Genomic DNA, 23,738 nt, shown 5'->3' with positions numbered 1-23,738 from the left:
TTAGACAGAGACAAACGAACGCCGGTATAGAAGTCAATCGATCGCCACCACAAAATGCAACATAAACGTCTAGGACGTTCAGAGCAAGTTCTTAATCCAAAAACTTAACGCCCGTGTGAACAAGGCCTTAGAATTAACAAAAGTTTTTTTTGTAACTGCTTATTATATATTGGCCTCGTTTTTCAATTTAATTTTTAGGAAGGCATTCCACTTCAGGTTGTACTTACTCAAGTAGTATTTTGTTAAAAGTTCAGGTTTAAGGTCATTGTTTAAGCTATGCCATTCAAGTTTTTTTTTAAATTCCTTTGTGCTGATATTACATTGTTTTGTGATTCAGTGTGTATTTTACTTCATGATTTAAGTACTTATTTTTTTGATTATATGTTTTAATGCTAGATGTGAATAATTACAATAATGCAATTAATTTTCTTTCCGATAGTCAAGACCCTTCAGACAGTTTAGCACATGAATGACATTTAATGGTTTTGTAATTAGTAGGATCACAGTGTGCCTTGTGATTTTGTTTGGGTTACAGAAAGTGTACCACCACAGACAAAATGTTGGAAAACACTGCTGTAACCCGTTGCTTCTGGCATGCACATCAGAGGGAGACCATCAGGGCTCATCCAAGGTATGCAGTACCCCACTGGTGTGAGAGGGGGCGCTGCTGTTAACAGTGTTACCTTTTTTTTTTCTTTCACAGCAACAAGAAGATACCCCTTAAGTGCAATTAACCCTGCTCCTTCCAGCCTAAGAGTTTACAAACAAAACAAAAAAAAAAAAACTCTATGCCCCTGAATGTTGCCATCCATCCCATTTGGACCTGGACACTTTGAGGATGGAGCTCTAAGATTGATATCCACTCATAACTCCAACCTGCTGGCACCCCACCACTTCATAAGTGCACCCTGTGTTCTTTCCAACTGTCCCCTATAAATACACACACATTGTGAGAAACACATTTTTCACTTGTAGTATTTAAGTTATAAAAAAAAAAAAATTCAGATCCAGGTGTGCAAAGCTCATAGAGAAAAAGATGAGGACTCAAGGTTGCTTCTGCAAGTTCAGAAGGGCTTTGTTGTTATTTGTTAAAACTTTATTACTCAGTACTGACAGTTTTTACTTTTTAGTATACTGTGTGAAGCAAAAGCTACAAAAGTACTAAATGTAAAGATAAAAAAAAACTTTGTGCCCTGCAGAACTTTTGTTTTGTAAATAATCCTTTTATTTCTAAGCAGGACACTTATTTAAACCATTTAACACTGGGAAAGCAAAACGTGTAAAACAGCAAATTGAAAACTTTCCAAAGGTATCGTGTCTATGAAACAATGCGCACCAACTTAACATTCTTTTACATTTTCGTATTTTGAAATATTAATACAAGATATAGCAAATAGTGAAGTTCTTAATGCGCCCGTCCGAAGGCACAGAACCGCAGGTTTTCAGTTCCCTTGCCTGTGGTGCTCTTACCTCAGCTGCAGTCTCCTTCAGGACTGGCGTGCGAGGGCCGGGTGGCGGCGCATTACCTGCAGAGGGGCTGAGCTGAGCAGAGCGCCCTGCGGGGGTTTCCATAGTGAGAGGAGACTTTCAGTATCAGGAGAAACGGGAGCGACTTCCTGGTCAGGGATCATGAGGCTTCTAAAAAGAACTCAAAACGCAAGGAAAAAACTGCCTGCAATATAAAGAAGACGGAGTCTAGCCTTTCAAGTCAAGGTAAACGTTTTACTTACGCATGCTGATGGCCTGGGGTTATTAATTAATTGGGAATATTAACCGAAACTTTCTTGTGTCCTGCAGGGTTTATCGTGCATATAAGCCCCCTAATTTCCAAGTACGGCAGAGTTGTTGAAAAAAGGTGTCACTGTGTGCTTTGGGATTTCAAATTAGAACGTACATCGAATTAAATATTGAGAGGTTCGGTGTCGACTACGGAATGTTTGGTTTCCTATAGTTTTCACAAAGCCAATTAAATATTTCGTTGTATTCAAAACTTTGCAGTTTTCATTGAATTGCGGCCTACTGAGTTAACCCTCTGGCCAGCCTCCTACTGCGGTCGTGTTGACAGACTCAGGGGGTGCGTCCCACTGGCTTCACTGATTGGCTCAAATAGAGCCCATCGCCTGTCTATTGGACAGGATTACCTTTCACTCACAAGCCGATGTTTGACGTAGTGCGTGTCTTTGGAGCGGCTGCTTAAGTGAAAGTGTGAGGACTTTAACCGATAAATGCACGATTTTGTACAGGAACTTTAGTAATTACAAAATTAAGAATTTAATATTGGAGTGTGGAACAAACGATAAACATGTTCCTTTTGGTAAAAGTTTTACAGACTTTGTATAGTTTTTATTTTGCTCGAATATGCGACCTGTGTCGATTGTTTTACCTGTATGCGCGTCCTGGCCGGTCCTGGAATCATTGATTTATTTATCAGTTTTTATTTCGTGTGAGACTTTTAGTCCAACTTGATTTGAAAAAGGATAATTCTAAATGTTTTCAGTGATACATCATTTCATACCTGCTAGCGTTCACTATTTATTTCGTTGACGGTGAATGTGTGGCTAATAGTTTTTAAACTTGTATTGAAGAAACAACATTTAGAACGAAATTAGTGAAGTGGTTACTCTCGGGCCTATGGTAGGTCATTTCCTACTAGTAGTACATCGTAGCCAATAGAATGAACAAAGACATGATTCATCCTCATCTCTTGAAGGTCAATTTGTTTTAAGTACCGTGGAACGAAAATCGTGTCGGCCCTTACTATTTGTAGCGCACACGTAGAGAACTGTTTTGTTTTAAAGCATTAAAAAAAATTGAAAACGGTTTGTAAGATGGAATGGGTATGCAAACCTGGCCCCAGCGTAATTGTGTGTGTTGATCCTGCGATAGACTGACGCCCTGTCCGGGGATTGTTCCTACCTTGCGCCTGGTGCTTGCTAGGATGAGCTTCATCTACCGCACGACAGTGTAAAGAGGGCTTGGAAAATGGATGGACAGACGGTTTCATTTGTTGATGAACCTTTCGCATAAATCATAATGTGTCTGAACGATCCCTCAGTTGAATTGTTTAACAACTGTAGAAATATCAGTCACTGTAACACACTCTAATAGTAGTTGTAGTATTGGCATGTGTATTAATTGCAGCGAAATTCTTACTTGGGTGTATACAAAACATGCAGTACTCCACAGCCGTGAAAAACAAATTTAGAAAGAAAATACAAGGCAGCTTACCTGATGTTCATGATCCTCCTAGTTCTTAATACCTTGCAGGAAAAAAACTGAGGAAAACTTTAGTACAGTTAGAATACCTATTAATGATTGTTATAGTTGGGCATACTACTGTTTTGTGAGCTTTCATAATTAAAAAAAGACATTAAACATACTCTGCAGTTTTTTAGTCTTTAAATATCATGCAAGCCTGTGAAGTGTCTATCCATCTTTCTGTCTTCTTAATTTGCTAATCCATGGCAGTATTGCCGGGCAGCTGGATCCCAGCACGTATCCTGTACTGTATTTCTATTATATTTCTGCTTTGTAAAGCAACTTGTGATGTGCACAGTAGCAGTTTACATATTCTCCTCTGTTCACATCAGGTTTCCCTGCACATTGTGGTTTCTTTTTACTTCCAACAGAAGTCTGTGTTAGACTGATTGGTAACACTAAACTGGACTGGTGGTTGTTTTTAACATGATCTGGCTTGGGTTGTGCTAGATCTTGCAAAGATGAGCTGTGGCATTCTGGGACCCTCTTCTGGAAAAACAGGAATGGAAAATTAGTGAACTTTTGTAATTATAGACTTTAGAGAATTTTGCCAGTAACTTGAAAGTACGGAAACAGTAAAGTGTTTTAAGGTGCGATTATGCAGAAACTAGAGTACACATTCTGCTGATCTATTAGCATCAGCCTTCTTGTAAATGAACTAAACATCCAATATGACACTGCACATCTCAGCTTTGTTATTCATCCTAATTGTTGAGCACCCTCAATTAGCAATAATAGTCCTTCTTTTTTTAGATCAGCAGGCAGAGTGATCATGGAACCTTCCTTCATATACTTTTCATGCTCCTTTAAAAAATAATTTATGCAATATTTTAGCATGTCACCTTTTCAGCGTGGGCTGTATGACTAGTCTTTTGTCTATATAATTAGACTTTTATCTGTTTAGATTACTTTACCTTAAATATATAAATATTTTCATTGGTGTCTTCTAATATATTAAAAAATGTAACAATCAAGGTAGTATTTTTTATATACCTGAATAAAACATTTCAGATTTACACTGAGCCTATATTTGATAAACATTTTTTACCGAGTATTGTGCTTGGCAGGAGTTGGACCTTTTTAGATCTTCTTAGAGAAAAGCCAAGCAAAATGACACCTTTTATTGGCTAACTAAAAAGATTACAGTATGCAAGCTTTCGAGGTAACTCAGGCCCCTTCTTCAGGCAAGATACATAATTGCTAACACAGTACAACAACCTAGTACTATAGATGTTCTTAGAGAATATCTTTTACTATTAAAGTGAAAACCTATGTTTTATTATTTGTTACAAACAGTGTAAATGTTATAGAATTTACATAACTTGCAAGATAACAATAAACTCCATATTTTATATAGTGTGTTGCAATTGTACACTGTGTACACATGCTGTATATTAATATATGTTTATATAAAATACAGTAGGAAGCATATTAAACAATTATAATTTAATTAAAAGTACAAGAAATTAAGGAATCTAAAGGTACTTTCGCGTTGGTAGTCTGCTATTAGTTGTAATTCTACGCAAGCTGGCGGCAAACTTGTTAAACCTAATGACTGTTGTTGCTGGACCTTGTTGTCTTGAAGATGGCAGATGACACAAGTATGAATTGAAAAGGACGATGGATTACAACACTGCATCTCAACATACTAAAATTTTTAAAGTACCATAAGCTCACCATATTCTGAAAGCCATTTAACATGCTTGTCTGACAGGGTTGGTGCCATTACAAATGCTATGGGGAGTTCAGCCGCAATCTTGTGGTACAACAAACACAAGACTTTGGACAGACGGCCACTCTTCTATTTGTGAAGGCCGAATCTCCCTATCATGTAGTGTGATGGGGCTTTGGTGTCAAGGCACCTAGCCAGATTGGTACTGAACAGTCTGATAACTGCCATACTTAAATGGACTTTTGTTTACTCTTACTGTTTTGTTGCATTTTCAGTTAATGAATTTAGATTTATTAGCAGCAAAACAAGTGAAGAGCATTTGATAATGGGATAATAAAAATCACAGAGAGTCCTCTTTCAACAAAACTCTTTATTTATGAAACAAAGGGAGGGCACATTCTCCTGTACTGTGTGTTTTGGAGACTTTACTCCATGTAAAGTGAATATGCCTGTTCAATGAGAAAAGGCAATTCAGTCCTACTGTTCACCTGATTATAAGATTCTACTACTCTATTTTATTTTTTCATTTTCCATAGCCATATTCTTCAAATATGGTTCATTTTTCCATTTCATTTTGGTACCCACTTTGTCCAGTTCAAAGTTGTTAGAGCCTGAGCCTGTACTGGTAACATTAGAAGAAAGACAGCTCTTGCCAAGATACAAGTCTATATCAGATTTTGGTTAATTATTAATAATAATATCAGATTTTGGTTAATTATTAATAATAATAATACCACATTTCTAGACTGTCAGTGTAAACACTGTTATGTTGTGGCTTAACTCAACAGTTCCTGTTACGAGAGGTGATTTGTAGCCTTTTACAAAAGAAGAAGAGGTTAAACTCTACATCTACCAACCAGCAGTTTATAATTGTTATGTTTAAAATGATAAATACCAGGATTCCAAAGAGATTTAAGCTTTCTTAACACATAATTTAATTTGCATGTAATGCAACATTACATATGAGAGGCAATCAACATTTTTCTTGTACTTTTTAAGAGAAACAGCAATTAAATTAAACAAGTTCTATTTTTTCAAAACAATTCCATTGAACACTAATACTCATTTTGTAATGATAACGTGACGGTAATAATAATGATAGTGCTGTAATGTCTTTTTTTATGCCACTGAAAGAAAACATTTTGTGTTGCTTGTGCAACCACTCTTCTGTAGCTGACTTAACATCTTTGTCACAATATGTACCACGAATGTCTCCTTTCAGATTGGGGAAGGGTCTGGTATGACATCTCTGAATCCACAGTTTTACAGAGCAGCCTTATGCAGCACAAGCTTGGGCATTGTTTTGTTAAAGAAGGGGATTATCTGCTGCTTTCCTTAGAACTTTTAAATGACTGACTATAGCAAAAGCCCAAACCAGTCATTTTAATATTGGCCAATGTTTATTGCCTTTTGAAGCATGGAGTGAATATGGGCATCACAATCATCATTATAGAAAGTTGTTCATATGATCTTGCATTCACTGGCTTGGACTTTTATGTCTCTTTATTGGAGGATCATCATGCTTCTATTGTTTCAGTTCTTGTTTGGTCGTAGTGAAGTATCACAGTTTAATCTCCAGTTATGAGGAACATTTTTTTTTCCATTTTCATGAAGAGTGTATTCAGCTGACCCATAACTAATCTCTAATGTCTGCTATCTCACACATCCTCATTCTTTGATTTTTCATCACAGTTTTGTCTTTAGTTGATGTTTAAGGCTGCCCAAATGTTGGGCCATCTGAAAGATGGCTGCACAATTCGGCATGGTAGGACATCTGTTGACTGTGGTGTGTGAAGGGTCTAGTCCTGGTACACAATGATTAGACAAGAACATCACTGAAGGATTATTGCAGTCTTGTGTTAGAAATTCAATGATAACATGATTCTTGGTTCTATGTTATCTATGTTGGCTTTGTTGGCATAATACACCACAAGCGCAAAAACCATGTAATTCATATATTTTCATACACTAGGCATAGTCCTAGTCCACTTGCAAAATCATCACTGTACTCCTTTCTGATTCAGGCTAAAACTTTTTAACTGCCCTTTGAATATATAACCTCCAACCCACCTAATCCAGTTCTGGTTCCTGGGGACTTTGAACTGAAATGAACACTAGAGTGGATGCCAGTACATTTCAGTGCTCACTCACAATCCCACATTGAATTAATTTAACATCACCACTTAACCTTGTCCAGGTCTTATGGTTGTGAGAGGAAAACCAAGGCATCAAAACAACTGGTTTGATTATTCAGAATCATGAGGCATCTGCAGTAACCACTGAACCACCATTCCACCTTGCATCTAATTCAGCTAAAACTATCATTTGTCATTTTAATTAATCCACCAACAAGCCTATACTGACAAATATGGGCACAATGGTATGTCAGTCTACTGCGCCAGAGCGTTCAACATTGGACCATCTGTTTTCTGGATGAATCACAGTTAAAACTAATAGTACATTTGCTAGGAAATAATGGTGGCAGAGTTTGTCTCTTTTGTTTGTTTGTTGTAGAACAGAGCATTAATTTTATGTTCCAAGTAGTTTTCTTTCAAAGTACAATGTGTTTATTCTGTTGGATTCGCTGTCCCCTAGTACCTACACTGACGGCCCACCTAAGCATTCCAAACATGTTAACCCTTTGAGGCCTATGGTTGAATCAGTTCCATTGAACAGAAGTGTGTCCCATTTAAAAAAAAATCCTCCAACAGAATCCAAAAAGCACATCAACTGCCATTCCTGTTACCTTTATCAATGTATTCAATGTTTGTGATGCGGTGTTGTATTTACAGTATTTTACCGTATTTTTACATATATAGTATCAAGAACATAGTTTCTTAATTAAATACATTTTAACAACTTTAATTTTACAGTGATTATGGAGTTTTTTTTTTGGCTTTAGCCCCACCTCCATAAGCTTGGTTCTCTTTAATATTATTGCACTTCAGAACAGGTAATCCTCAGAAAGCTAAACTTATTCAAGCCTGGCCAGTATTTGGGTGGAAGTCCATCTAGGGAAAGCTTGAGTTGCTGCTGGAAAATGTGTCGATGAAGCCATCAGGAGGTGCTTACCTTGGGGTTGGTATGTTGGTGGGGTTCGTAGCTCCCCTAGTGCAGTAACAGTGACATTGTGCTATAAAATGGTGCTAGCCTTCAAATGTGATAAAGAACTGCGGTCCTGACTCTGTGTAGTCATTAAAGTTTCCTGGACATCTTTTCAAAAGAGTAGGGTATTTTCTGAAGTGCTGGCTTAATTCCACACCATGGTCTTGCCCATTCTGGCCCCCCAATCATCCTCTAGTTCTAATTGGCTGGCTTTCTTTTTCACCTCTTCATCACCTAATAGCTAATGCATACTGAGTGTACTGGCTCAAGAATGACTGCCATTGCATCATCCAGATGATTGGTTACCTTTGGTGGTGGTTGAATTGGTTCCACATTGTCTATGTAAAAGCAATTTAAGTAGGGTAGAAAAATACTATGTAAATGTAATCAATGAATCTATCCTTTCATTTGCATCCCCATTTATTATCAATAAAGGGTTAGGATACTGAATTAGTTTCCTGCAGTTTTAAGTAAACTTCTGCAACCAGTCCTGGGGCCTTATTTATAAAACTCTGCATAATTCTGAGCTTTAAAATTCACATACAGCATAAATCAGGAAAATATGTATGCCAAAAATAATTTACCAAACCTGGCATATGCAAGTTCCTACACAATTTACCATTTATAAATCACAATCAGCTTGTAAGTGTGTGTTCGTGAATGTGCTTCAAACCCTGCCAGGTTATACCCTGAAACAGTGATATATGGATCATGCTAATCAACCTCATACATATGCAGTCACAGACTTGCATTGGCTGTTAGAGCAGCCTCGTACATGACACATCCTGTAGAGTGAGATAGAAGTTCTTTTCTCAAAATTAGAGGCAAGGAAAGAACCTTTATTTGTTGGACTATCCGTAGGTGTCAGCAACAAGTACAAGTACGTTGAATGGCAGCATGTTACTGCTGGTGTAAATGGCATGAGGTCCAGCTGCACCATGACTGAAATAAAAGGAAAAAAAGGTTTGCTCCCTGGATACAAAGAGGATTGCTTGTCATCAAGAGATTCTACGTGTAGTGGGAGGAGGAAAAAAGCACATTAACATGCTGTTATTCTGATACATGAATGGCATCTGTAATTGGAGAGGCCTTTTTATGCGGAATTATGCCAGAGCATTCATAACAACATACAGTCTCATCTTGGATTCATAGATGACTTGTATGTTACTGGAATGTAACTACTTACAGTTAACAAAAACAGCTTTATTCTCACTGGGTGCCTGTGATATACCGTGTAGTGGGGTGGCCCCAGCCTACACTCTGGACATCTGATAGTTTATGAACCATACAGGATCAGTGGAGAGATGAGACACAGACAAAAATTGAAGGGTGAATGATGCAAGTTTATTTACAAGAGTGCTGTACAACAACAATGCAGTAGTGTCAGGTGGGCTTTGAGACACAGTCCGTCAACACTGACACTTCTTCAGAAATAAATAAAAACAAGCAAAAAGGAAAAAATAGTGTATTTACAAAAACAGTGTAATCCTACAAAAACTACACACATACTCCAATAATGAAGGTTGTCTTCTTTTTTCTCTGGCTCAAGAAGCTCCTCCAACAGGAAAGAAAAAAAAATAAACAAGAACAAAAACAAGTGTGTGTATATACACAAAAATAATTGCACCAAACCCAAAATCAAAAACTATCCCAGAACCAAATAAGTATATATACTTCCACCAAAATGATCACTAGGAAATATATAACTCTATATACAAAAGCATATTTACAAAGCCGCCAAAATCACAACTGCTCCAACAAATAGATCAGCAGTGCTTACTCCTACCTCACCTTTAGGACCACTGACGACCCCTGTTGGCCGGTAACTCCTTAAATATAACTGGAAAGATTGTCCAGCCAATCTGCCACCCTGTCTTCCTCACGCACCTATCAAGGTAGACACTATTGTGTTCATGCCCCACACCGCGACATGCCCCGAGCAACTATTACTAACATTTAAACTCGAACCCCCGCTGGTTGGTCGGTCGGCCAGTCACGTAAGCCCCCCTAGAAGGCCAATGGCTATGCTGAGCTCAAGCACACCTGTTGCCAACTCACCATATGGGATCCCCATCTCAGACTCAATCCTGTTTATACAAACAAATGCCAGCTTTTTCTTTCACCTGCTAGACGGCACGCTTTACCACGGCAGCACCCTCAAAACACAAACAGTAAGCGCACTTCCTTACAACCATATAAATACCGTTGCTTAAATTTCAAGGCTTCTTCAACTTAAATTTGAATTTGGTAATGCGCAGGTTGCGTATGTGAAACTTGGCTGAGATATTCCAGATCCATTTACCAGTTACCTGACAAGTGACAACATGTGTCCAATATAAATAGACAAAATCAACAAAAAACGTACTTCAGTTCAAATATGGAGCATTGGCTCTCTTAAAAGTGAACTCATATACAGTCTGTACATCCTATTCATCACTTTTTAGGTAATATATTTGTCACATCAATGCACATTGTAATATTGGCTCGGTGGTGAGAATTAGTATGTGTGCGAGTCGTCATTTACCTTGCTTGGCTGTGTTTCCCTTCTCGATCAAGAGTATTGTCATTTCAGAGTTTCTCCAAAATGTTACATACATATGGGTCAATGCTGCCTTAAATATACATATCTTTCCCTTATCAAGTATTCTTGTATAAATCCCAACATTTGTGTGGGAAGATTTCCATCACACATTTCAAGCCTCTTTTTTTCTGTTTACAAGTTTTATAAATGTGGCCCCTGAACAGGACACAAAGTCAGTATTATTTATTTTATATTGTAAGTGTGCTTTTGCTGATATATTACTGAGAGAGGCTCAGTCTTTAAGAATGCAGAATTCTTTTAAAGTAACCTGACAGTTTTTGGCCTGATGTTTGCTTAATTTCCTCCTTTTCCTTTCCTTTCTCCAAGTAATAAGGTCTTGGCAACTCCTTCACCATTGCAATGTCATTGTAGACCAAATAAATGGCTATTTTAAAGTCAAAGACAAATGGCATCCTTCTGCTGTTTCTGTCAGTTCTTCTCCAGATACTGTAATAATTTGAGTCATTGAAATCATGACAAGCCTGTTTCCATGTGACAGAGGAAAAGATGTTAGGCCATATGGCTTGTATCCTGTCATGTGTATACTACATGTTTTAATTGATACAGTTTATGATATATTGAAAATGACATATATTCAGGCCTTACAGAGGTTAAAATGGAATATAAGCTATGAAAAATGCATGTTCTTTTGTAAGTGTAAAGACAAGGGCCTCCTTTTCAGTTGGTTGCCATAAAAGTGCCCATGGATTTCCAAGATAGATTTTCATTGTCCCCATATGGAGTTGATTCTTGAAGTAATCTTGTACAGTGGCCAATTTCCATATTTATGTTCCAGAATGCATTTGGCTTTTATTCCAGTTGACTGACAGACCAAAGTACTGGTATCCTGTTTGAGAGCAATTGAATCCCATGCTCTGTCCACTTTGCTGAAAACGGTCTGCCTGTCCATGGACTTAAATCCAGCACCAATTATGCTTGGTGTATTGCTGGCCACAAGGATACTCCTTCCGTGCACAGGCTGATAGTTTTAGTGGTGTGTGATCCTTACACTTAACAGTGAAAACTTTTATCACTTCTTCCTGAGTGCCAGGCTTTAGTCACTGTCATTGTGTGTGTTTTTATGTATGCTTTATTCATAATTATATTTTTCTGTCTGTATTTTTGTTGATGATATTCCTTCTAAAACTAAATTATAGAAGTAGCATCTCAGCTGACCAGTCTGTTTAAATATATACTGTAACACTTTTTTAATTATTACCAACACAAAGGACATATTTTGAATCTAGTATTTTAGGGTTAGTATTTTGTAAAACTTCTACCAATGCTGATGCTTCATTCTTACATTCAGTTTGAATAAAACTTTAATTAGTTTATATCTGGTTTTCTTGAATCACTTAAAACTAGCTATTACATATCTGTGCATTTGTTTGGCATTTGAATGAAAATAAAAATGTAATGATGAACGTTGACAATGCAGGGTTAGAGTTAGAATTAGGGTAGGCGTTACATGATATTGAAAGAAGTGAGTTAATTTAATTTCTATTTGGCACTTCTCAAAGTGTGCCAAATAGAAATTAAATTAACTCGCGTCTTTCAGCATCACCTAATAGGTATCTAACAATTTTGGTGTAGTGGTTAGGGGTAGGGTTAGGCAATGCTGCTTCCCAGATAAAACCCATTGGTTTGACAAGTGTGGGTATGGCAGGGCGCTGTGATGGAGCAGAGCTCTGATGCACCCAGCTAGGCTTCTCTTCGCCTTGACCCTGTATTAAATTAAATGGGTCTGTAAATGTTACAGTATATTGCGTTATGTTATCATGCTGTTTTAAGACACAGGCTTCCTAAAGTGCCTATCTATCTATCTATCTAAAGTCAAAACTTTGCTCAGCCTCTGTCTAGAGCATTTTGCGTAACATAAAGACTAGCTGTTACATAGGAGTTATATTTGTTGCGTTTTCACACAGCTATGACATAGTACAAGTAAATAGTGGCTGACAACTGTACACCATTATTATCCTCTGAACCTCAGCTATCCAAGGGTAATGAACCTTTCATTGTGTGCGGCTCAACCTAGGTGGGATATTTGATAAAATTAAACTAACGCAGCTATGACGAGGTGCTCTCCTTGGAATAATAATTTCCAAACTGAATATTATAATAATGAAGGAGAAATATGGAGACTTGTAATTTATTTGAAAGACGATCCATGTAAAAATACCATTATTGCTTTTGATTACTTGTGGATGTATTGCATACACCAAATGTGGAGTTACCTCATGCATAAGTTGTTAATTATATTAATGTCTGTAATAGATGGAATATCATAATATAGCCTCCTATAAGCAATTCTGGGTGTGCCATGACGAAAATCAGCACCAGGTGGCTTTTTTTTCTTGGAAAACTTCTGGACTGATTGCCATGTATGTGTGTGATATAGCGGATCTGCGGCTCGAAGTGGTTGGCCAGTTTTTAAATAAATAATCGCCACTTTCGCAGCTTAAAGAGGGGGCGTGCTAGTGTGGCCAGAGTGGTTCCCGGACATGATATGGGCATGGGCATGTGCATTTTCACACTGAAGTGCATAGATGTGGGATCGCCCATGTCCTTAATTGATGCCAGGAGCTGCTAATTGCCACACCTGTGCCCTGTCCCCATTATACATAGGACGAGTACAAGTGCAGAGGGAAGAGAGGAAGAAGAAAAGGGAGGACAGAGGTTAAGAGTGAGAGAAGAAGGCAGGAAGCTATAAGTTACTTATCAATGGCAACCTTGCTTGAGACAGAAGCAAATTGATGCTGCCAAAATTCTGACTTGGGCCAACCATAGAGAGCATATTGTGACTCAAATGACTTGAGTGCAATGGCTTGATGTACAATATTGTTTTATGTTCAAATCTCTTCTGCTGATGTCAACACCCCAGATTACCTGTCATCTTTGTTTGGTTCATATGTTACTTTAAATTGAGATTTCTGACTACTCCGTAAGTTCATTGCGTAGCTCTAGTTATATCAAATTATGTCTAGCACAATCCCTCCTGTCTGTGCCTTTATTTATGTTTACTGACTAACTAAAACACCCACTCTTTCACGCAGGTTGTGAAATTTTGTAAATACTGTTCAAAAACTAAATTAAAACTAGACTTAAAAACTCAAAAACTAGAATTAAAACTAATTCTAAGTAAGTTATAGTTGTTTTGCCATTTTGGCCACAAAACATAGCATGTGGAAGTTTGATTCGTACATATGGGCAATGTCCTAACTTCAACTTTAGATACCAATATCTCATTTATATATTCAAAGTAACTCTGCATGTTTGTCCAGGACTTCTTAGTAATCTACATTATACAAAGAATAGCAATTATCTGGTCTCACTAGAAATCAATGTAAATATTGATAATCTCTCTCTGTGTTACTAGGATGTTGTACCGTGTTAGCCATTATGAATGTAGAGAAATGAAGAAGGGGCCTGAGTTGCCTTGAAAGCTTGCATATTATAATCATTTTAGTTAGCCAATAAAAGGTGTCATTTTGCTTGGCTTTTCTCTTTGTGTTTAAAGATGCAACTAGTTTTTGTTATTCTAGTTTTTACTTGCACTTTCAATGTACACCAATTTCCTAGCTACATTAAATGATAACTTAAACAAACCCAGTTTATATTCTACATGCCTAGTGTTTGTAGGTATACCTGAGCTGAAAGCAAAGTCAGCTATGTAAGAGCCAGATGAAGATTGAATAAAAATGCAGAAAGGCCATGAAGGAAACCATTCTGTCAGTGTGTGCAAAGTGTTGAAGTTTACCTTTTTACAGATTATTTTAATAAGAATCATACACCTACTTGGGAATATTTATGATTACATTACCATGTGGTGTATTACAAAATAAGCTTTTCCATCTTTAACTGGGTGATTTGGACAGCTGTTAGACTACTGCTACCTGCTGGGCTGGATAAGCATACCATGCTAAAGGCACTTACTATGTACAGTAGGTTTACAGGACATTGACATAACCCAAGTAATGTTAAAAAAATAAAATGTTAAACAAATTTTAAGTTATAGTTGTAATGCCCTAGTGAAACCATATCTGGAGTTCTGGGTGCAGTTCAGGTCAACATTCTATAAAACCTGAAGCTGTGCAGAAGACAGCAACCAAGTGGATCCCAGGACTAAAGAGCATGTCCTACTGTGAGAGACTAAGGGAATTAAACCTCTTTAATCTTGAGCAGAGAAGTTTGAGTGAACTATGTCTTATGAATTCTGTCAACCAAAGAATGAATCACATATTTGAGGGACAGCATTGGAAGTCTTGAATCCCAGAAACATTTCTACACAAAAACTGGTTAACAACAAAACGTTGATAACTTAAAAAAAAAAAACTATACGGAAGACATATTGTATATTTAGCTGATACGAAACTCTAAAGCGACTTAAAGCCATCACATTACACAACTTTTCCAAAATATACAATGTAGCTTCAAGGAAATAAAGTATGTGTTTGGCAGTCAAATGCAGAAGAGGCTAATAGACAAAGAATGTAGCTGAACACCTCAGACCTGAATAACATTTGTACAGGCTCCAGCACTGTCAGGCACCGCATCAATTAGTTGTGAAAATGCAGCAAGCTTGCAATACTAAAGAAATTTTAAATTGTTCTAAGTCATCAATCAGTCATGTAATCCATTATCCATTAGGAATCCTAGTTTTGTAATCTGACATCCTTAAGCCAAAAAGATACAGCAACGAGAGTTGTTAAGTTTGACATGCTCACCAGCTGGAAGTCATGTAGTGTTTGCTATTGCCCTCAAAGTACATGATGATAGCATAGTACAGTTGTTTATAGTTGGAACTCTGGCTAGTTAAGTTACTTACGCAAGGCTTTACAGTGCATCTCCGACTAGGTCTGCACTGGCAGATTTTTGGTTTAAATGACAAAGCCTTGGAAACTATACTTTGTTGCCATCTCATATTGGGGCAATTTAGCTATTAGATAACCAAATGTCTCCTCTTCTTTATTGAACTTTGTATGAAATAGAGAATCACAATAACAATTTCACCAATGTTAGTAAAATTAGAACGAGTAAAATAAAAACTGGGAAGGACGAAGTCATGAACTAGCCTGGCAAGTGACCGGTTTTCCACTCTACCAGCTGCACTAGCTGCCCCTAGATAATTATACACAGCTAACCCCTATCTCCCCTGTGCAATGGCCTTTATTTTTCCACCCCATTAACACTAGAATTACCAAAGCCTACGAAAAAACTTGTAAATCCGTCCCACCTTAAATTCCTTTGCAGCTCTCCGTCAGCATCTTTTGTTCTGTAAATGTGTCGATAAGCAGCAAGCAGCCTACTATCACACACCCCACCACTGCATAGTTTTCTCAGCTCAAGTCTGTTTACCTGCGTGTTAGTTGGTTAGTCTTGTATAGAGTGAGAAGTCAAGCAAAATGACACCTTTTATAAATACTATATCATTATTTGGAATACATGCATTTAATGTGTGTTCCATGTCTACAATAATCTATGTAAACACATCATTAAAACAGAAACATTTTTCATGTTTTAGTAATAATTGACAAAATGTAGACATGAAGTATATAATGTGTGAAACCTAAAGTCCAAATATCAAATAAACACTTTCACAAAAGGTACAAATATAACCGAACAAGTGCTTCTATTCAAGAATATAACTGCAGAAAAATAACCCGCATTAGGGTGCGACATTGACACCTCTTTAATATGACCGCTTTGGTGGCACAACAGTATCAAATGTTGAGTGGTAATCAAAACCTCATGGGTTTGACCTGGACGACTCCGTTTTGAGAAGTGAGCTTCTCTTATTCTTACTATTTTAGAATAAAAATATACATTTGATTTGAGTCTGTAACAGCCGGTGTAAATTCATGATGCTTAAAGGTTAGCTTTGTTTTTTTAATTCAGTTTTATTTTCTCAGTCGCATTCACACTCTACAGCGTAAAGTCACAATTAGACTGCATAGCTTCCTGTGTACATATAAAAAGTACAGCGACGGCAAAAGTGTGACGGGCATTCTTTCTCCGATTAAGAAGCCCCGACATCATCTGAGTTCAACTCTGTTATAGGATGTCTTTATGTGAAAACAGCAGTGTCAGATCTAGGTGGGGGGTAGTGTGATTACTAGTCAACAGTTGATACCATTGCGCCACCGAAGCGGTCATATCAAAGAGGTGTCAATGTCGCACCCTAACGCAGGTTCTTTTTCTGCAGTTATATTCTTGAATAGAAGCGCACTTGTTCTGTTATATTCATACCTTTTGTGAAAGTGTTTATTTGATATTTGGACTTCAGGTTTCACACATTATACACTTCATGTCTACATTTTGTCAATTATTACTAAAACATGAAGAATGTTTTTGTTTTAACGATGTGTTTACATAGATTGTTGTAGACACGGAAATGCATGTGTTCCAAATAACGATATAGTATGTATAAAAGGTCTCATTTTGCTTGTCTTCTCACTCTATACAACTCTAAGCAACTGACACTCAAGTAAACAGACTTGAGCTGAGAAAACTGTGTGGCACAGGAGGGATGTGATAGTAGGCTGCTTGCTGCTTATTGACACATTTACAGGACAAAAGACACTGATGGAGAGGTGCGAAGGAATTTAAGGTGGGACGATTTACGAGTTTTTTCGTAGGCTTTGGTAATTCTAGTGTTAAATGGTTTAAATTGTAATGTAACCAAAGCCATCTGTTAGTGATGGATTCATCTTGCTAATCAAATTCCCAACCATTTCTTTTTGAATTGTGTATTCATGGCAGACAGTTTGTTTCAAGGTGATGGATAAAAAAATTTTAGTAACCTATATTTCAAGTTGGGCTGCTGCATAAATTCCCTAAAACTTCATCAACATCTCTCTAGCCATTTTTGATCATATGATATGGACCCAATTTGAATTTTCTATGTAAAGATTTGAATGTTTTGTGCCAGCTGTATTGATCCTGGTTTTGGTTTATTTTCTTCATCTCACATTGTCAGCCTGTTCATAGAGTACAGCATGTTCACTTAGTTCGGCTCGGTAAACTTCTGATTTTTTTCTCCCTAAAGTAAGTCATTCATTGACAGATTTTATATTGAATTGTGCTGTATTTCACTCTAAAAAGGCCTTGTGATTTTGTACTGTTAGAACGACTTAATATATAAAAATTGATTGTGAACTGAACCTTGATGTGTAGACTATTTGTTGTGAATGCACATTATAGACTAGAGCCCCTCTTTAATAATAGTCATGTGATGTTTGTGTGTATAACTTTAGAAGCTAATAGGAATGATTTATAAGTGATACTCGAGCATAAAATGGTGAGTCGCTACAGTGGTGCATTAGTAGATGTCAGGACTTTTTCACTTCTCTAAAGAATCTTCTACTGGCAAAGAATGTTTCTGTGGTTTCTAACAGTCCTGCATTATAGTATTTAAAACTTTTATTACTCTCCATAGAGTCATTTCTATAATTCACAGACCAGTTTTGTAATCCCCAGAGAGAGAGAATTATTACAAAAGTAGAGGTTACATACAGTGTACTTTGTTAAAGCTGTATATTCAGTTTATGGTTATTGTAATTTGAATTTTAAATATACTAAGAGGTATTTTTATTGAAATAGTGTATTCATTTTTCCATTTTAATCTATACTAATAAAAGGCAAAGCCCTCACTCACTCACTCACTCATAACTAATTCTCCAACTTCCCGTGTAGATGGAAGGCTGAGGTTTGGAAGGCTTATTCCTTACAGCTTACTTACAAAAGTTAAGCAGGTTTCATTTCGAAATTCTACGCTTAACTGTCATAACGGTCAACAATGTCCACCATGATGAACTTTCTTATTTATGGCCCCATCTTCACGAAATTTGGTAGGCGGCTTCCCTGCGCTAACCGAAACCGATGTACGTACATTATTTCAGTGGTATGATGCCACTGACGGCTGCCATATTGGACTTTCCAATGTCACTAATTCTCCAACTTCCCGTGTAGGTAGAAGGCTGAAATTTGGCAGGCTCATTCCTTACAGCTTACTTACAAAAGTTAAGCAGGTTTCATTTAGAAATTCTACACATAACGGTCGACAACGTCTGCCATGTTGAAGTTTCTTATTTATGGCCCCATCTTCATGAAACTTGTTAGGCAGCTTCCCTGCGCTAACTGAAACCAATGTACGTACTTATTTCGGTGGTATGATGCCACTGTCGGCCGCCATTTTGAACTTTTCAACGGTCTTTGTTACTTATGGTCCCATCTTCAAGAAATTTGGTACGCGGGTACCCAACACTAACTGAATCCTACTTACGTACATATATATGTCCATAGCCTGTAGCTCAGTCACCGTGTGAGGCAGCGTTGGGTCCCCCATCCCAATGCCTGCCACGTTGTTGGCTGCCTGCCTATATAAGGCCGTCCGTCGCTCCGGTCTCTACATTCCCTTCCTTGCTTCGCCACGGGATTCACATCTCCCTGCTGATAACTACAGCCTTTTTATTTAATCCACGGCTTCTCCACTGTTTTATTGTTCGTTTATTACGGTTATAGTTATTGTTTAGGTATTTTAGGCTTACTTTACATTGTTCAGGTACCCATTTCCATCATCATTCCAACCGTACCCCCATTAACATGTCTATCGAGGTGATCACCATCCATCAAAGAACTGTCACTTACCGAGTGGTTTCCATGCCCGGAGATGGCGCCTGCCTTTTCCATTCTCTGTGTTACATATGGCACGGCCATATCAGGCTCACTCTTGATATCCGGAGGAACATTGTGTCTTATGTATTGAATGACTGGGACAGGTTCAAGGTGTGGACTGATGATGGTACAGGAGATAATTATACTACACAGGAGCACTATAAGAGTGAAATGCTTAAGCCCTTCACCTATGGTTCTGCATGTGAGTTGATGGCTGCCGCTGAATTGTTCGGTTGTCGCTTTCAAGTGTACCGAAATGGCCAAATATTTTCCACCTTTCGACAACCGCCAATGCCTCTTAAACATCTTAGACTCACAGGTGACGATTTCAGTAGTGGACACTTTGATGTTTATGAATGTTTAAACTCTCAAAAGCTAGATGTGAAATTATTGATGAAACCGGTTGTATGCTTACAACGCTTGACAGATGCCAAATGTCACTTCAACACAAGTCCTGTAAATACTGTTGTAATTGAAACAAACCATGAAACTCAAACTGACTATGACAGCAGCCATCCAAGCTGTGAGATATGAGGCAAGATTACTGTTCACATGGCCAACTGTATGTTGCATGCTCAAGAGTAAGCTCAGCACACAGCTTGGTCATATTACAACCGGAGGGCCGAACTTACAATGTAGTATACAAAGAGATCCTTAACAAATAATTATTGGTATATTTTCCCTCAGTTTAAAAAGGTTTTTACGTTCTTCTTAATAAAAATTTTAAGGCAGTACTTCGCTGCTGCGAAGCGCGGGTATTTTGCTAGTTTTCACAATAAAGGAAAAAAAACTAAGTTTCATAATGCATTTGTTCTTCGGAAATTCCATGTGTGAAACTGAATATTAAATAAGTGACTGTTATAAGAATAAATTGGCAGAAATTCAGTAAACCTTTGTCTTAAATGACTGAAAGACAAATGAAGCCCATCTTCAGTCTCCATGTTCTTAAAAACTTACAAACTTTACTTACTTATTTTCGTCCATTTGTTCAGATGCTAGTGCATTCAGTGGCCACCTCATTATGCATTCTGGGAAGGTAATGCAAATGGCCTTCTTGTGCAGTTAGTTTTGCAGTTACACAGTTATCTATACTCTATAAGTATATACAGCATACAGACAAGAGTTTAGTTGCTCTTTGACAGAACATTAGAATGGGTAAGATACATAAACTAAATGGCTTTGACTGTTTTATGGCCATTGGTTTAGGACATGGTGTTTCCAGTGTCTTACAATCTGGATTTTTATACACCAGAGTCACTAAGAGTTTACAGATAATGAGTTAATAAACAAAAACATCCAGTGAGCAGCAGTCCTGTTGGTGAAAACACCTCCTTAATGAGGGAGGTGAGCTGAGAATGTCCAAACTGAAAGCCTCATTTCTTGGCACACATTAGGCTCCTTAGTACCAAATCGGAGTCATTCAAATGCCACAGTGTATCTAAGAATTGTTGCTGACCCTGTGCATCCATTTATAGCCACAGTCTAACCCTTTTAAATGAATAGTTCCAGCAGGGTAATGAATCATATCACAGCATCTCAAGCTGGTTTGATAGACATGACAGTTCCTTCATCTTACTCTAATGGCCTTTACAGTACCAAGATCACAATCCAGTAGTGCACCTTTGGGATGAGAAATAACAGAGATTCACAGCAAGAGTTTATGGCTGAAAAATCTTTTAGAACTGAATAAGACCATCAAGTTAACATGGACTATAAACCTTATTTCCCATGCCAAATCCACACCTCAAATAATTCAGGCGATTTCTAGATCGGCAAATCAAAAAAGTAACGCAAGGAGTGTATGTCTCCAATTTCACTCTCTGCCTTATCCTCCATATTCGTTTTGAGTTCTTCATTTAGTCTACTCTTATTTGCTTACTAACTTTTTGATTTGTAATATGAATAGATTTTTAAACTGCTTTGTTTAGTTATTTGAAAAGGTCAAGTCAATTCTCAGAAACTGCTTAGTCCAATGCAAGGTTACAGGAAGCCTTTCTTGACCACATCCAAGTGTAATGCAGGAACAAATTCTGGATGGATGCCAGCTGATCACAGTGCACGCTCACTTTTCCAACCGTATATAGTCAGTATGTAGATTCCAATTGATGTTTTGAGCACTTCTTTGAGAAGAGACCAGAGTATCCATGGAAGACTCACACAAACACTGATGAAGCAGTGCAAATGTTAGAGTGATCATACCAGAGTAATTGAATTCTGTATCCTTAAGTTATATCTAAGTGATGTTCCTTTGTGAAGCACTTTCTAATTTTAATTGCTATAGAATGTGGTTAATAAAGTATAAATGTATTATCAACTTTTTAGCATTTATCCTGTTGTGCCTCATGAGAGAGTATGTAAGAAACATGAAGGAGCAAATTGTCCTTAATATCTTTTTTAAGATCATTCCTGAGGAATGTGTTAACTCACCCAGTATTGGGAACCCAGGTTGAACTGGCATTAGCACCTGAGAGTTAGAGGCCACTGGAGTGTTCTGTTAGTGGAGATGAGTTGTCTACATGTAGAGACATGACAGTAATCAGAGTATGGCAGCTGATAAAAAAAAATGCTAGAGCAGAAGATCTGAGCCTAGTGTTCATGGGCTAAGCATCTTCTAGTTTTATTCACACAAAGAAACAAATTATTGTGTTTATGTATTCATGAGAGCATATTTTTATCTTTTCCGCAGTGCATGCAGTTTTATGTAGATGACTGATATATTCATCATTGAAGTAATGGAGAATGGACTACAAAAAAAAATATGCAACACTGCAGTCTTTGAAGGTTGTACAGGATGGTAACTGGATACATATCCTATTTTTCAGATGATCTTCAAGACCTTGGTTATCATTCTGTTAATTATACATGTACAGGTGCCGGTCATAAAATTAGAATATCATGACAAAGTTGATTTATTTCAGTAATTCCATTCAAAAAGTGAAACTTGTATATTAGATTCATTCATTACACACAGACTGATGTATTTCAAATGTTTATTTCTTTTAATTTTGATGATTATAACTGACAACTAATGAAAGTCCCAAATTCAGTATCTCGGAAAATTAGAATATTGTGAAAAGGTTCAATATTGAAGACACCTGGTGCCACACTCTAATCAGCTAATTAACTCAAAACACCTGCAAAACCCTTTAAATGGTCTCTCAGTCTAGTTCTGTAGGCTACACAATCATGGGAAAGACTGCTGACTTGACAGTTGTCCAAAAGACGAACATTGACACCTTGCACAAGGAGTGCAAGACACAAAAGGTATTGCTAAAGAGGCTGGCTGTTCACAGAGCTCTGTGTCCAAGCACATTAATAGAGAGGCGAAGGGAAGGACAAGATGTGGTAGAAAAAAGTGTACAAGCAATAGGGATAACCGCACCCTGGAGAGGATTGTGAAACAAAACCCATTCAAAACTGTGGGGGAGATTCACAAAGAGTGGACTGCAGCTGGAGTCAGTGCTTCAAGAACCACCACGCACAGACGTATGCAAGACATGGGTTTCAGCTGTTGCATTCCTTGTGTCAAGCCACTCTTGAACAAGAGACAGTGTCAGAAGCGTCTCAACTGGACTGCTGCTGAGTGGTCCAAAGTTATGTTCTCTGATGGAAGTAAATTTTGCATTTCCTTTGGAAATCAAGGTCCCAGAGTCTGGAGGAAGAGAGGAGAGGCACAGAATCCACGTTGCTTGAGGTCCAGTGTAAAGTTTCCACAGTCAGTGATGGTTTGGGGTGCCATGTCATCTGCTGGTGTTGGTCCATTGTGTTTTCTGAGGTCCAAGGTCAACGCAGCCATCTACCAGGAAGTTTTAGAGCACTTCATGCTTCCTGCTGCTGACGATCTTTATGGAGATGCAGATTTCATTTTCCAACAGGACCTGGCACCTGAACACAGTGCCAAAGCTACCAGTACGTGGTTTAAGGACCATGGTATCCCTGTTCTTGATTGGCCAGCAAACTCGCCTGACCTTAACCCCATAGAAAATCTATGGGGTATTGTGAAGAGGAAGATGCAATACGCCAGACCCAACAATTCAGAAGAGCTGAAGGCCACTATCAGAGCAACATGGGCTCTCATAACACCTGAGCAGTGCCACAGACTGATCGACTCCATGCCACACCGCATTGCTGCAGTAATCCAGGCCAAAGGAGCCCCAACTAAATATTGAGTGCTGTATATGCTCATACTTTTCATGTTAATACCTTTCAGTTGGCCAACATTTCTAAAAGTCCTTTTTGCATTGGTCTTAATTGATATTCTAATTTTCCGAGATACTGAATTTGGGACTTTCATTAGTTGTCAGTTATAATCATCAAAATTAAAAGAAATAAACATTTGAAATACATCAGTCTGTGTGTAATGAATGAATCTAATATACAATTTTCACTTTTTAAATGGAATTACTGAAATAAATCAACTTTGTCATGATATTCTAATTTTATGACTGG

General features: G+C 37.7%; 1 protein-coding gene across 1 annotated transcript in view; it reads left to right on the top strand.

Moving 5' to 3' along the window:
• The first annotated feature begins 1,531 nt into the window (after positions 1–1,531).
• usp6nl (USP6 N-terminal like) overlaps positions 1,532–23,738 on the top strand; it is a 270,213-nt gene continuing 248,006 nt past the window's right edge. The window contains exon 1 of the mRNA XM_039761303.1: positions 1,532–1,713. The gene's annotated coding sequence lies outside the window, so the exon portion shown is untranslated. The remainder of the gene's footprint in view (positions 1,714–23,738) is intronic.

This window comes from Polypterus senegalus, chromosome 8, assembly GCF_016835505.1.
Source record: "Polypterus senegalus isolate Bchr_013 chromosome 8, ASM1683550v1, whole genome shotgun sequence".
In the NCBI taxonomy this organism is placed as follows: Eukaryota; Metazoa; Chordata; class Cladistia; order Polypteriformes; family Polypteridae; genus Polypterus; species Polypterus senegalus.
This window is presented reverse-complemented; position numbering and strand designations above follow the sequence as displayed.